At 44.5% G+C, this 15,401-nt stretch overlaps 1 long non-coding RNA gene across 1 annotated transcript in view; it reads left to right on the forward strand.

Annotated features, from left to right (window-relative positions):
• The first annotated feature begins 2,753 nt into the window (after nt 1–2,753).
• Nucleotides 2,754–15,401, forward strand: part of LOC311426388 — a 371,544-nt gene continuing 358,896 nt past the window's right edge. The window contains exons 1-2 of the long non-coding RNA XR_014686696.1: nt 2,754–4,545; nt 11,755–12,641. This is a non-coding gene — a long non-coding RNA (uncharacterized lncRNA). The remainder of the gene's footprint in view (nt 4,546–11,754; nt 12,642–15,401) is intronic.

Consider the following 15,401-nt stretch of genomic DNA (forward strand, 5'->3'; position numbering starts at 1 on the left):
GTCCCCATACCCTGTTTGAATCTCAAATGTTTGAACTGCCACATTTCAGAGGGCCTCCTGTTTACTCTCCTGTTTTCTCCTTGAGTTTCTCCCTTTCTCTGATGGCAATAGAGGATTGTTTCCATACAGCTATTCTCAATCTGGCTGTTGTGACTCTCCCAGTTATTTGTTCTTTCTGCTCAATTGTCATTGGGCATTTAAATCTCCACAAGCTAACACCTCACAAGCATCAAATGTGACGGCTTGTGGTACATAACCCTCTGTCACAGTCACCCATATTTTGATGGGGTATCCCATTTTTGCTATTATCTGGTCATGCCTTTTCCAAGTTACCAATTGACCAAGGCCTTCTCTGAGGCCTAGAATCACTAAAAACAAAATTAGTAATCAATTTTTCCCTGTCATTATTTTTAAACCTTAGGTTTCCAAATAATTATCGATACAAAAATAAGATGTACACTACTACTATAACAACCCTCCCCTTGGGAGCACTGCAGTTCGCTATAGGTCTGTCCTTTCTCTCAATCACAAGTCACACTCATTAGTTACCTGTGAAAATAAAAGGTTAGTTTACAATTGTAAGCTCTTATCCTGCTCAGAGTCCACTACGAGATTTTTCTCTTCAATTTCAACTTCCAACAAGTCTTTTGTAGGAACAGCTTCCCAGGTACTAGCGTCGACAGATGCCTTCACTCAAGTATAGTGAGTCCAACCTTTTTCCGCAGTTCTTACGGCTGTTTCAGTGGTCAGTAATTGTCCTTCCCATTCAGGCCGGAGTTGACTCTTTCCAGGTCCGAATCAGGACCCATTTTCCTGGATGATGGTGGTGAATGGGGAATTCCAAAGGTGGGGTTTGAGCCAACAACCCACAGGTCCTGAGAGATGACAAAGAAGAAGACAACCCCAGAATACAGTTCTTAAGGAAACTCTCTTATTTTGAAATGTGGTACCTCATCCCTTCTGCCCAGATAGGGCAATCTGAACAGCGTCTCATATGGTGAAATTCCTATATCCTTTCTTGGTGCTGTTTAAACCTGTAGGAGTAAGCATTTTACCAAAGGAAGTTGGGTTTCTAACACTAGTTTAGTTAATTGCTTCTTTAATGTCTGATTCATTCGCTCCACCTTCCCAGAAGAGGAGGGGTGCCAGGGGCTGTGAAAATCCCACTCAATCTCTAAGGCCTGCTTTAACCCTTGCAGTAAAGCTTACACCCATCTAGTCACGTGGTCAATTAGGACAAACAAATAACTCAGTAAAGTTTACCTGTATACTTTGGAAAGGTCAAACCCCTGGCTCCCGTCCCCCTCTAGATGGGTTACAGAACACCTTTTTATTTACCTTTTGACATATGGTACATCCTCTACATATGTGCTTCCCTAAAGTGTATATTCCTACACAGACATGCTTTCTTAGCACAACATCACACATTGCTTGCACCTCCTAATGACTCTTCTGATGTAAAACAGTTAATATTTGCCTCATTATCACTTTATTCAGCATTTCTCTCCCATCAGGGAGTATCGATTTTCCTTCAGACTTCATGGCTCCTGATTCCTTAAAAAAATCTTTCTTTTAAAACTTTTTAGTTCTTTCTTAATTTTCAACAATTCCCTGAATCCTCTCTGCATTTATTCTGTTTTCCTTCAGACATTAGATGCCTTAAATACCTGACTTCTCTTTCTCCATATTGTAATTTATTTATTTATTTATTTATTAATACTCCCAAGCCCTGCTTTCCCAGAAAGTTGAATAGCTTGTTAGTAGCTTTCTTCACAACTCTTTTCTCCTGTCCTGACAATAGAAAACGATCCACATATTTGTTAACATTAATACCTCCTTGGGAGGTTGTAATTGCTCCAAAATCTTTTGTTATTTAAACTGACCCAAATAGATAGGTGGCCCTGTAAACCCCTGAGGTAAAATTGTCCACCTATATTGTTGCTTCCGCCCCCATTTAAGGGTCTTTCCAGTCAGAGGTGAATATACATGTATGTTTGCTCTCAGGGCCAGAGAGCACTCCATTAATAACACTGTTATTCCAGTCTAACAATTTACTATTTGAATGCCCAATTTAATCATCAAATCCCTTCCCAACAAGTTAGTCTCTGCCTTGGATACATACAATAATTGCCCAGTGATCATTTTATCCCCTAGTCTCAGCTTGGTATCCCCCCCAAAGTGGCACTGTTATCCCAGCCCCACTTTTTAGGGTTTCATTAGTTAATTTAATCCCTGATACTTTACAGGTCAGTAATGACCTAGCTGTTCCCCAGTGTATTGGGTTTGATGGCAAGGTTCGGGGGCTGTGAGTAGGGGGGTGGGAAACTGCAGTGGCAGCCCCCGTGAGAAAAAAACCCGGAAGCCTCCCCGTGGCAGATAAGGGACAATTTCATCTGGCCCTAAGGGGCCCACTGCTGCCCAGAGCCAAGCCATGAGGAATACAGTCCGTGCCTCTGTGAGAGCACATCCACGAAAACAAACAAACAAAGAAACAAACAAAAACCTGCTTCTCAACAGCAGTTGAGAGAGCGAGAAACCCCCCCGCAGACACCAAAGTCAGTGCAGAAGGAGGGGGAGGAGGCGCTCCAGGCGCTGGAGCCGAAGCCCCCCTGCGGCCGCTGGAGAGGCCCCTGGTGGAGCAGGCTGTTCCCCCCCACCGTCCCCCTCCCCGATGCTTGGGAAACTGACCAAACACCACAGCAAATATGCAAATATAACAAAACTTCTAGACTGTTACTTAGATAATGCCTACATCCTCTTTCCCTGCTCATTCAACTTCAGACAGCTCTGTTAAATATTACATGCCACACCTTTAACACCTTCAGCAACCCTTTTAACACTTCCTTCATCTTTCTCCAGACTGTACTTTTCTAATACCAGCACCAAAGGCTCAGTCAGGGTCCAACTTAATTCCATACCTTTTCCCTCCAAGATACTGAAACAACATATCAATATAGCATATTTCATCCCATTTTCCTTCTTTCCTCCTTCTTCCACTCCAGATATTCCTATTCGAAGTGGCCAGCCTGGCCACACTTAAAACATCTTATCAAAGCCTGTCTCTGCTAGGACTCGGGCCACAACACAGGCAGCCTTCTTTGCCTGCCATTCCTTCATCTCTCTTCCTCTCCTTTCCATCCTGGCCATGACTCCCCCTGAAGATTTTCTTCATCTTTCTCCAACCCTCTGCCTCACTACCCGCTGCACTGTCAATACCATTAGTTTCGCTCTCTGCTTTTCCTTCTCATCTCCCCTCCGGACACACACCTCCAGGGCCTCCCGCAGGAGGGTCCCCCAGTGACTGTTCACTACATCCCCCCACCTTCTGAAGCATTTTCTGCATATTTTTCCAGGCTTTAATCACACAATGAACTTTCAAGAGCCCTTGGGATACTGGGTCATCAGGTCTCATCCCCAAGTACTTTCTCATTCTGACCCCAAGTCTCTCATATGATTTCTGTGTTGCACACTATTATTATTCCAGCCAGGATTGGCAAGTGGGTATTTCTGCCCTGCCGGTATTACCCCTGGTCCTGGAGGATGAGCTCTTTCCCATTCTTGTATAGCAGCTCTCCTCCTGATCATTCCCATTTCTTTCCCTGTAAACAACATACTTATAGACATAATTCCCTCCCCCAAGAGTATAAATCAGGTCGTAGGAACTGGTCTAATTGTTCAGCTAGGCTGTTGGGGTCCTTGAATAAAGACTTCCTCTCCTTCTTAAAAAGTCCTAACCTCTCTGCTGGTAAGGAGGAGGGGGTAGTTCACCTAAGAGGATACACAGTTAGTGTTAGTACTGTTAGTATCAGGGAAGGCAAAATTCTCAACATATCTTCTACCTTGTTCTAATTCTTGCCAGAGCCTAGAGTACAATCCTTCTTTAGGGACAGTGTTAATTACAGTCCCTGTCTCCCTTCCCGGAGTGACTGCTGCTGCCACCAGTTCAATATTAAGATTATAGGGAGCATAACTTGGCTCCTTCTCTGAAAAAGGAATCTTATTGTTTACACATAAATTTAAAGCCTGAATTTTCATCAGACCCGTATTTTGGCCAAAATACTGCTGTTTCCTTAATTGATTCTTTTGTCCAGACTGATACACAATGTTTAACCTGTGTTTTTTTTTTTTTTTTTTTTTTTAATTACTTTTCTTTTACAATCCCTCTAATTTTGGGATTATGTTTCCAATTTCTTATCATTTTTCAGGAAGAACTATTAGTAGGCACTCCCCCAGGGATATCTCCCTGTCCCCTGGAACTCATATTTTCCCATTTTTCCTAACCCTCGCCAGTATGTGCTACAGAAATTTCCCTTCTGCAGTGTACCACACACCAACGTACTGAAAAATGGGGGTGTACCGCCAAGCACTTCCCCGTGCCAGCGTTACCGCACACCTATGAGTTTACCAGATTCCCTGGAACTCGTACTTCCCATCTTTCCTAACCCTCGCCAGTATGTGCTACAGAATTTTCCCTTCTGCAGTGTACCACACACCAACGTACTGAAAGATGGGGGTGTACCGCCAAGCACTTCCCCGTGCCAGCGTGTGGGAATAGAAATGTTGTTTTTGCAGAGTTACATTGTTTAGAAGGAGGGAATGTGGTACTGAGATATGCTTACAGTGATAAGAAAGTTTAGCAGGCGACCTTGTAAAATGCAGACAACCAGACTCCTTAGGACAATTAGGTGAAAATCACGGTGTCAAGTCAAGTCAGATAAGTGAAGAAACATTACCACTTCAAGCAGTAAAAATGTCAAAAGAAATTTGAAATTTAACAGGCCGGCGACTGAAGGCCATGCATTGTTTGTGAAGCATCAGATAGATTGTGAATCTGGATTACCCACTCAGTGGGGAAACAGGGGAGGGTCCTGCCATCAAAAGGTATATAAACTGTGTTTTGGAACTAGTAGATGCGCTCTCTCCTGCTTGTGGGGCGCCCGCCATTGCAATCGCGAATAAATTACTACTTCACTGAGATCCTCGCCTGAGCCTAAGTTATTGGCTACGGAGTGTTTCTCACAATTTGGGGGCTCGTCCGGGATCCAGTCACCTACTGGGGAGCCCCACCGCTGCAGCAGCAGGAAGGCATGCCCCGCTGATTTCAGCGGTCCTGTGCATCGACGGTGGCGGTTCTGCGGAAAGCTGACAGAGGGCCCGAGACTGGTTAAAGAGGCAGGATCCGTGAAGTAGTGGGGAAAGGAAGAAGGTAGGCACTCCGGGTTTTTAAGAATCGATCCGGTAACTCTGTGCACAGACCAAGGTAAGAAATATTAAGTATTGCCTTGGGGGTCGGGTGATCTGGTGTATGGTAAGCCCTTGCACGGGGAAGTGCTGGCACTACACCAGGGGAATCTGGTGTACGGTAATCCTTGCACGGGGAAGTGCTTGGAAGTACACCAGGGAATCTGGTAAACTCAGGTGTGCGGTAACGCTGGCACGGGGAAGTGCTTGGCGGTACACCCCCATCTTTCAGTACGTTGGTGTGTGGTACACTGCAGAAGGGAAAATTCTGTAGCACATACTGGCGAGGGTTAGGAAAGATGGGAAGTACGAGTTCCAGGGAATCTGGTAAACTCATAGGTGTGCGGTAACGCTGGCACGGGGAAGTGCTTGGCGGTACACCCCCATTTTTCAGTACGTTGGTGTGTGGTACACTGCAGAAGGGAAATTTCTGTAGCACATACTGGCGAGGGTTAGGAAAAATGGGAAAATATGAGTTCCAGGGGACAGGGAGATATCCCTGGGGGAGTGCCTACTAATAGTTCTTCCTGAAAAATGATAAGAAATTGGAAACATAATCCCAAAATTAGAGGGATTGTAAAAGAAAAGTAATTAAAAAAAAAAAAAACAACACAGGTTAAACATTGTGTATCAGTCTGGACAAAAGAATCAATTAAGGAAACAGCAGTATTTTGGCCAAAATACGGGTCTGATGAAAATTCAGGCTTTAAATTTATGTGTAAACAATAAGATTCCTTTTTCAGAGAAGGAGCCAAGTTATGCTCCCTATAATCTTAATATTGAACTGGTGGCAGCAGCAGTCACTCCAGGAAGGGAGACAGGGACTGTAATTAACACTGTCCCTAAAGAAGTATTGTACTCTAGGCTCTGGCAAGAATTAGAACAAGGTAGAAGATATGTTGAGAATTTTGCCTTCCCTGATACTAACAGTACTAACACTAACTGTGTATCCTCTTAGGTGAACTACCCCCTCCTCCTTACCAGCAGAGAGGTTAGGACTTTTTAAGAAGGAGAGGAAGTCTTTATTCAAGGACCCCAACAGCCTAGCTGAACAATTAGACCAGTTCCTACGACCTGATTTATACTCTTGGGGGAGGGAATTATGTCTATAAGTATGTTGTTTACAGGGAAAGAAATGGGAATGATCAGGAGGAGAGCTGCTATACAAGAATGGGAAAGAGCTCATCCTCCAGGACCAGGGGTAATACCGGCAGGGCAGAAATACCCACTTGCCAATCCTGGCTGGAATAATAATAGTGTGCAACACAGAAATCATATGAGAGACTTGGGGTCAGAATGAGAAAGTACTTGGGGATGAGACCTGATGACCCAGTATCCCAAGGGCTCTTGAAAGTTCATTGTGTGATTAAAGCCTGGAAAAATATGCAGAAAATGCTTCAGAAGGTGGGGGGATGTAGTGAACAGTCACTGGGGGACCCTCCTGCGGGAGGCCCTGGAGGTGTGTGTCCGGAGGGGAGATGAGAAGGAAAAGCAGAGAGCGAAACTAATGGTATTGACAGTGCAGCGGGTAGTGAGGCAGAGGGTTGGAGAAAGATGAAGAAAATCTTCAGGGGGAGTCAGGGCCAGGATGGAAAGGAGAGGAAGAGAGATGAAGGAATGGCAGGCAAAGAAGGCTGCCTGTGTTGTGGCCCGAGTCCTAGCAGAGACAGGCTTTGATAAGATGTTTTAAGTGTGGCCAGGCTGGCCACTTCGAATAGGAATATCTGGAGTGGAAGAAGGAGGAAAGAAGGAAAATGGGATGAAATATGCTATATTGATATGTTGTTTCAGTATCTTGGAGGGAAAAGGTATGGAATTAAGTTGGACCCTGACTGAGCCTTTGGTGCTGGTATTAGAAAAGTACAGTCTGGAGAAAGATGAAGGAAGTGTTAAAAGGGTTGCTGAAGGTGTTAAAGGTGTGGCATGCAATATTTAACAGAGCTGTCTGAAGTTGAATGAGCAGGGAAAGAGGATGTAGGCATTATCTAAGTAACAGTCTAGAAGTTTTGGTATATTTGCATATTTGCTGTGGTGTTTGGTCAGTTTCCCAAGCATCGGGGAGGGGGACGGTGGGGGGGAACAGCCTGCTCCACCAGGGGCCTCTCCAGCGGCCGCAGGGGGGCTTCGGCTCCAGCGCCTGGAGCGCCTCCTCCCCCTCCTTCTGCACTGACTTTGGTGTCTGCGGGGGGGTTTCTCGCTCTCCCAACTGCTGTTGAGCAGCAGGTTTTTGTTTGTTTCTTTGTTTGTTTGTTTTCGTGGATGTGCTCTCACAGAGGCATGGACTGTATTGCTCATGGCTTGGCTCTGGGCAGCAGTGGGCCCCTGTGGGGCCAGATGAAATTGTCCCTTATCTGCCACGGGGAGGTTTCTGGGTTTTTCTCACGGGGGCTGCCACTGCAGTTTCCCACCCCCCTACTCACAGCCCCCGAACCTTGCCATCAAACCCAATCCACTGGGGAACAGCTAGGTCATTACTGACCTGTAAAGTATCAGGGATTAAATTAACTAATGAAACCCTAAAAAGTGGGGCTGGGATAACAGTGCCACTTTGGGGGCGATACCAAGCTGAGACTAGGGGATAAAATGATCACTGGGTAATTATTGTATGTACCCAAGGCAAGGACTAATTTGTTGAGAAGGGATTTGATGATTAAATTGGGCATTCAAATAGTAAATTGTTAGACTGGAATAACAGTGTTATGAATGGAGTGCTCTCTGGCCCTGAGAGCAAACATACATGTATATTCACCTCTGACTGGAAAGACCCTTAAATGGGGGCGGAAGCAACAATATAGGTGGACAATTTTACCTCAGGGGTTTACAGGGACACCTATCTATTTGGGTCAGTTTAAATAACAAAAGATTTTGGAGCAATTACAACCTCCCAAGGAGGTATTAATGTTACAGATATGTGGATCATTTTCTATTGTCAGGACAGGAGAAAAGAGTTGTGAAGAAAGCTACTAACAAGCTATTCAACTTTCTGGGAAAGCAGGGCTTGGGAGTATTAATAAATAAATAAATAAATAAATTACAATATGGAGAAAGAGAAGTCAGGTATTTAAGGCATCTAATGTCTGAAGGAAAACAGAATAAATGCAGAGAGGATTCAGGGAATTGTTGAAAATTAAGAAAGAACTAAAAAGTTTTAAAAGAAAGATTTTTTTAAGGAATCAGGAGCCATGAAGTCTGAAGGAAAATCGATACTCCCTGATGGGAGAGAAATGCTGAATAAAGTGATAATGAGGCAAATATTAACTGTTTTACATCAGAAGAGTCATTAGGAGGTGCAAGCAATGTGTGATGTTGTGCTAAGAAAGTATGTCTGTGTAGGAATATACACTTTAGGGAAGCACATATGTAGAGGATGTACCATATGTCAAAAGGTAAATAAAAAGGTGTTCTGTAACCCATCTAGAGCGGGACGGGAGCCAGGGGTTTGACCTTTCCAAAGTATACAGGTAAACTTTACTGAGTTACTTGTTTGTCCTAATTGACCACGTGACTAGATGGGTGTAAGCTTTACTGCAAGGGTTAAAGCAGGCCTTAGAGATTGAGTGGGATTTTCACAGCCCCTGGCACCCCTCCTCTTCTGGGAAGGTGGAGCGAATGAATCAGACATTAAAGAAGCAATTAACTAAACTAGTGTTAGAAACCCAACTTCCTTTGGTAAAATGCTTACTCCTACAGGTTTAAACAGCACCAAGAAAGGATATAGGAATTTCACCATATGAGATGCTGTTCAGATTGCCCTATCTGGGCAGAAGGGATGAGATACCACAATTCAAAATAAGAGAGTTTCCTTAAGAACTGCATTCTGGGGTTGTCCTCTTCTTTGTCATCTCTCAGGACCTGTGGGTTGTTGGCTCAAACCCCACCTTTGGAATTCCCCATTCACCACCATCATCCAGGAAACTGGGTCCTGATTCGGACCTGGAAAGAGTCAACTCCGGCCTGAATGGGAAGGACAATTACTGACCACTGAAACAGCCATAAGAACTGCGGAAAAAGGTTGGACTCACTATACTCGAGTGAAGGCATCTGTCGACGCTAGTACCTGGGAAGCTGTTCCTACAAAAGACTTGTTGGAAGTTGAAATTGAAGAGAAAAATCTCGTAGTGGACTCTGAGCAGGATAAGAGCTTACAATTGTAAACTAACCTTTTATTTTCACAGGTAACTAACAAGTGTGACTTGTGATTGAGAGAAAGGACAGACCTATAGCGAACTGCAGTGCTCCCAAGGGGGGGGGTTGTTATAGTAGTAGTGTACATCTTATTTTTTTTTTGTATCGATAATTATTTGGAAACCTAAGGTTTAAAAATAATGACAGGGAAAAATCGATTACTAATTTTGTTTTTAGTGATTCTAGGCCTCAGAGAAGGCCTCGTTCCATTGGCAACTTGGAAAAGGCATGACCAGATAATAGCAAAAACGGGATACCCCATCAAAATATGGGTGACTGTGACAGAGGGTTATGTACCACAAGCCGTCACATTTGATGCTTGTGAGGTGTTAGCTTGTGGAGATTTAAATGCCCAATGACAATTGAGCAGAAAGAACAAATAACTGGGAGAGACACAACAGCCAGATTGAGAATAGCTGTATGGAAACAATCCTCTATTGCCATCAGAGAAAGGGAGAAACTCAAGGAGAAAACAGGAGAGTAAACAGGAGGCCCTCTGAAATGTGGCAGTTCAAACATTTGAGATTCAAACAGGGTATGGGGACGTGAATGCCTGGATAGAATGGGTCAAATATACTGTCCAGAGTCTCAACTGTAGCTACTGCTATGCTTGTGCCTCGGGATGACCGATTGCCCAGATAGTGCCCTTCCCATGGGGGTGGACCAAAGACTCCCAAGGGATGCGATGTATGATTGCATTGTACCAAGAAAAGACTGCCTGGGGAAATGAGGCCTGTAAGTCTCTCTTTGCTGTTTCTTGCATGATAACAATATCACAGTTCCCCCTGCATTCTCTACAGCTATAGGTAACCATACAGCTTGCCTCTCACGGCAGGGTGTGAGTGCTACCTGGCATCTGGGAGAATTTGCCTTGTGCTACCAAGGACTTGATGGGAAACTGCTCAAGACTAGAGATCCCCAGGGCAGATCTCTGGTGGTACGGTGGAGGGAAGATCTTACGGTCCACCCTACCATCTAATTGGGAAGGCACTTGTGCACTTGTTCAATCAGCTATACCCTTCACCCTGGCATTTGAAAGAGAAACATCACAAATACCCAGAAGAAGTAAAGGAGGCTTAGGAATATCATTTGATGATAGAGTATACATAGATTCTGTTGGGGTACCTAGAGGAGTTCGGGATGAATATAAAGCCAGAAATTAAATTGCTGCAGGGTTTGAGTTACTGTTCTGGTGGGTAACAATCAATAAAAATGTGGATTGGATTAATTATTTCTATTATAATCAGCAGAGATTCATCAATTATACCAAGGATGCGATGAGAGGAATCGCTGAACAACTAGATGCCATCAGCAAAATGGCTTGGGAAAACAGGATAGCATTAGATATGATGCTTGTGGAGAAGGGTGGTGTATGCGTGATGCTGGGCAACCATTGTACTTTTATCCGTAACAATACTGCCCCGGATGGCACAGTAACAAGAGCATTGCAAGGGCTTACCACCCTTGCCAATGAATTAGCAGAAAATTCGGGAGCAGACACTTCCATCACAGGATGGTTGAAATCTTGGTTTGGTAAATGGAAAGGGATGGTAATGTCCATATTTACATCCTTGATTATAGTAGCAGGAGTTTTGACAGCTATTGGCTGTTGCGTTATCCCCTGTGTAAGGGGACTTGTCCAGCGGTTAATTGAAACCACATTATTGAAACAAATGACCATAGATCCACCACCCTACTCAGATAAAATGATATTAGAGGAAATGGAGAGCAAAGAAAGTGAAGAAGAGGAAGATATTTACCAAATTACACTTAAAATTAATAAATAAATAAAAATAAAAAGAGTTTTTGCAAAAATCAACAGTTTATAAAAAAAAGAAAAGGGGGGAATTGTGGGAATAGAAATGTTGTTTTTGCAGAGTTACATTGTTTAGAAGGAGGGAATGTGGTACTGAGATATGCTTACAGTGATAAGAAAGTTTAGCAGGCGACCTTGTAAAATGCAGACAACCAGACTCCTTAGGACAATTAGGTGAAAATCACGGTGTCAAGTCAAGTCAGATAAGTGAAGAAACATTACCACTTCAAGCAGTAAAAATGTCAAAAGAAATTTGAAATTTAACAGGCCAGCGACTGAAGGCCATGCATTGTTTGTGAAGCATCAGATAGATTGTGAATCTGGATTACCCACTCAGTGGGGAAACAGGGGAGGGTCCTGCCATCAAAAGGTATATAAACTGTGTTTTGGAACTAGTAGATGCGCTCTCTCCTGCTTGTGGGGCGCCCGCCATTGCAATCGCGAATAAATTACTACTTCACTGAGATCCTCGCCTGAGCCTAAGTTATTGGCTACGGAGTGTTTCTCACAAGCGTTACCGCACACCTGAGTTTACCAGATTCCCTGGTGTACTTCCAAGCACTTCCCCGTGCAAGGATTACCGTACACCAGATTCCCCTGGTGTAGTGCCAGCACTTCCCCGTGCAAGGGCTTACCATACACCAGATCACCCGACCCCCAAGGCAATACTTAATATTTCTTACCTTGGTCTGTGCACAGAGTTACCGGATCGATTCTTAAAAACCCGGAGTGCCTACCTTCTTCCTTTCCCCACTACTTCACGGATCCTGCCTCTTTAACCAGTCTCGGGCCCTCTGTCAGCTTTCCGCAGAACCGCCACCGTCGATGCACAGGACCGCTGAAATCAGCGGGGCATGCCTTCCTGCTGCTGCGGCGGTGGGGCTCCCCAGTAGGTGACTGGATCCCGGACGAGCCCCCAAATTGTGAGAAACACTCCGTAGCCAATAACTTAGGCTCAGGCGAGGATCTCAGTGAAGTAGTAATTTATTCGCGATTGCAATGGCGGGCGCCCCACAAGCAGGAGAGAGCGCATCTACTAGTTCCAAAACACAGTTTATATACCTTTTGATGGCAGGACCCTCCCCTGTTTCCCCACTGAGTGGGTAATCCAGATTCACAATCTATCTGATGCTTCACAAACAATGCATGGCCTTCAGTCGCCGGCCTGTTAAATTTCAAATTTCTTTTGACATTTTTACTGCTTGAAGTGGTAATGTTTCTTCACTTATCTGACTTGACTTGACACCGTGATTTTCACCTAATTGTCCTAAGGAGTCTGATTGTCTGCATTTTACAAGGTCGCCTGCTAAACTTTCTTATCACTGTAAGCATATCTCAGTACCACATTCCCTCCTTCTAAACAATGTAACTCTGCAAAAACAACATTTCTATTCCCACAGTCTCAGCTTAGTATTCCCCAAAAGTGGCACTGTTATCCCAATACCTTCTTCCCCCCTCACATTTAGGGTTTCATTAGTTAATTTAATCCCTGATGCTTTACAAGTCAGTAATGACTTAACTGCCCCAGTGTATTGGGTTTGATGACAGGGTTCGGGGGGTGTGAGGGGTGTGGGAGTGGGAAACTGCAGTGGCAGCCCCCGTGAGAAAAAACCCAGAAACTTCCCCGTGGTAGATAAGGGACATTTTCATCTGGCCCCAAAGGGGCCCACTGCTGCCCAGAGCCAAGCCATGAGCAATACAGTCCGTGCCTCTGTGAGAGCACATCCACAAAAACAAACAAACAAAGAAACAAACAAAAACCTGCTGCTCAACAGCAGTTGGGAGAGCGAGAAACCCCCCCGCAGACACCAAAGTCAGTGCAGAAGGAGGGGGAGGAGGCGCTCCAGGCGCTGGGGCCGAAGCCCCCCTGCGGCCGCTGGAGAGGCCCCTGGTAGAGCAGGCTGTTCCCCCCTCCCCGATGCTTGGGAAACTGACCAAACACCACAGCAAATATGCAAATATACCAAAACTTCTAGACTGTTACTTAGATAATGCCTACATCACCTTTCCCTGCTCATTCAATTTCAAACAGCTCTGTTAAATATTACATGCCACACCTTTAACACCTTCGGCAAGACTTTTAATACTTCCTTTATCTTTCTCCAGCCCGTACTTTTCTAATACCAGCACCAAAGGCTCAGTCAGAGTCCAACTTAATTCCATACCTTTTCCCTCCAAGATACTGAAACAACATATCAATCAATATACCATATTTCATCCCATTTTTATTCTTTCCACAAAAACAACATTGACTGTAATATGGTGTTATAATTAATAGTTCCATTTAGGGGCCACTCTGCTCCATCCTCTAGTTTATAAAGTGGCCACCATTGATTACAATATTTGATAAGAGTTCTTTACTTTCTGTACCCTCTCACCCCACTATATCCCTCCAATGTGTTAGTATACATCCTAGGGGGCTTTTCCTCGGGATTTCTTTGCTTTGAACTTTTCCTATTGTAATCTACAGTGGTTAATATTCCACTGTTTTCCTAGAAGCTCTTTACTAGTCAATCCCAATTCCTCCAAAATTCACAATATATAGATACACAAGTAAAATCAGACCACAGTAAATTAACTGCCTGTTGACAATTACACTGAGGACATTTAAACCTGATGAGCCGATAATATGCCTGGGCAAATTTTGTTCCCTTAGACATACACCTCAATGGCAGTTCTTATATTTACATATTTACATATTAACATATGTAAAAAGAATACTTTGACAAAAAATGCCCGGGCTTTTATATATACAATATACAATGTACAGTTATTATTCCAGTTAGAATTATTCTTCAGCAGCTGCAAACATTATGCCAGAAGCCATTAAAGCTCGCTTACCCTCCTCCTGTCCTTTTCTTAAAATCTCGGACATCCCCAGAGTTAATGGGGATGGCCACATATTCCATTCCTGGCTGGGGTCCCCCCATCGCTATTTCTCGTAGGGGATATAATCCCTCCCTTAAAGCAGATTTCTGATTTCTTGCCCTGCTTCTCGTTACCGGCCCCTGTGTTTCATGATCTGATTCCAATTCTCCTGGATTAGCTAATTCGGGGAGTCCATTAAGGACGGGAGCCGTTGGTGCAGGCGGTGGAATATAGGGCGGGGGCGGTGTCGGGACTTCTAAGTCCTTTCTCTTTTTATCCCGCCCTCCTTTTTCTTTTAGAGGATATAGATGCGTCCTCGTATCTGAATTTATCCAGAGGTGCGCATACTCACTTTCTTCCAGGCTAAAGGGTTCCTTTGAGTTTACATAAATATTTAGACCTGACAAACCCAATCTTCAAAAGACCCAAATACAGGTCAGTAAAGGTGGTCTCCTCGAATCTGTTTACCACCCCAAACTTCAACACAATAATGTATCATTTTTACTTTATTCCTTCCCCGCCTAAAAGGGGAATCCTGCCAATTTTTAATCATTAATCCCGGGGTAACCTAACATCAGACGATACCCCACCCATGGGACCAGAAGGCTTACTCTTCTTCTGTCCCATCTTCCGGAACACCTTCACACACACACGCATGGATCGCTTCCCCCTTTTTGTGGCCCAGTCCCTCGTGGGATGTGGGAACCGCACTACCGAGGGGTCCACACTCGCTTCGTCCGCAATTGGACGTCTCGTTTGTTGTGTTCCGGGATACCCAACCCCAACCGAACAGAACACCGGCCTATACTTACCCGCCCCGTGGGTCTTCGTTCGGGCTTCGTGCACAAAGGTTGCCTGGGGTTTACCGGTTTTATTTGCTTGTGTCTAATTTGGGGTTCGTCGGTGAAGGATTTGAATGAAAATAGTCCTAGCGAAGGCCGCTGAAATCAGCGGGGCGCCCCCTCCAAAGGTCTTTCAATCAGATTGCCTTCATCCGAGTCATGGCACCAAATTGTTATAAGTTAGACAATAGAATTAACTGGTCTATTGAAATTATTTTATTAATCAAGTAAGCAGACACAAGCAAAACAGCACTGGGCAGCTGGGGAGTCTCCGCTCCACCACGACACGCAACTTCCCCTTTCCAGTGTCGCTGTTTTATAGCATTGAAGTTCCAGCTTGTCGAGACTTGTCGAGACCTGTCGAGACCTGTCGACTTGTCGAGACCTGTCCACTTGTCGACTTGTCGAGACCTGTCCTGAGACTGCGCAGTCTGTTGTTAGGGGTCGTT

Source organism: Aythya ferina, assembly GCF_964211825.1.
Source record: "Aythya ferina genome assembly, chromosome: W".
NCBI classification, from domain to species: domain Eukaryota; kingdom Metazoa; phylum Chordata; class Aves; order Anseriformes; family Anatidae; genus Aythya; species Aythya ferina.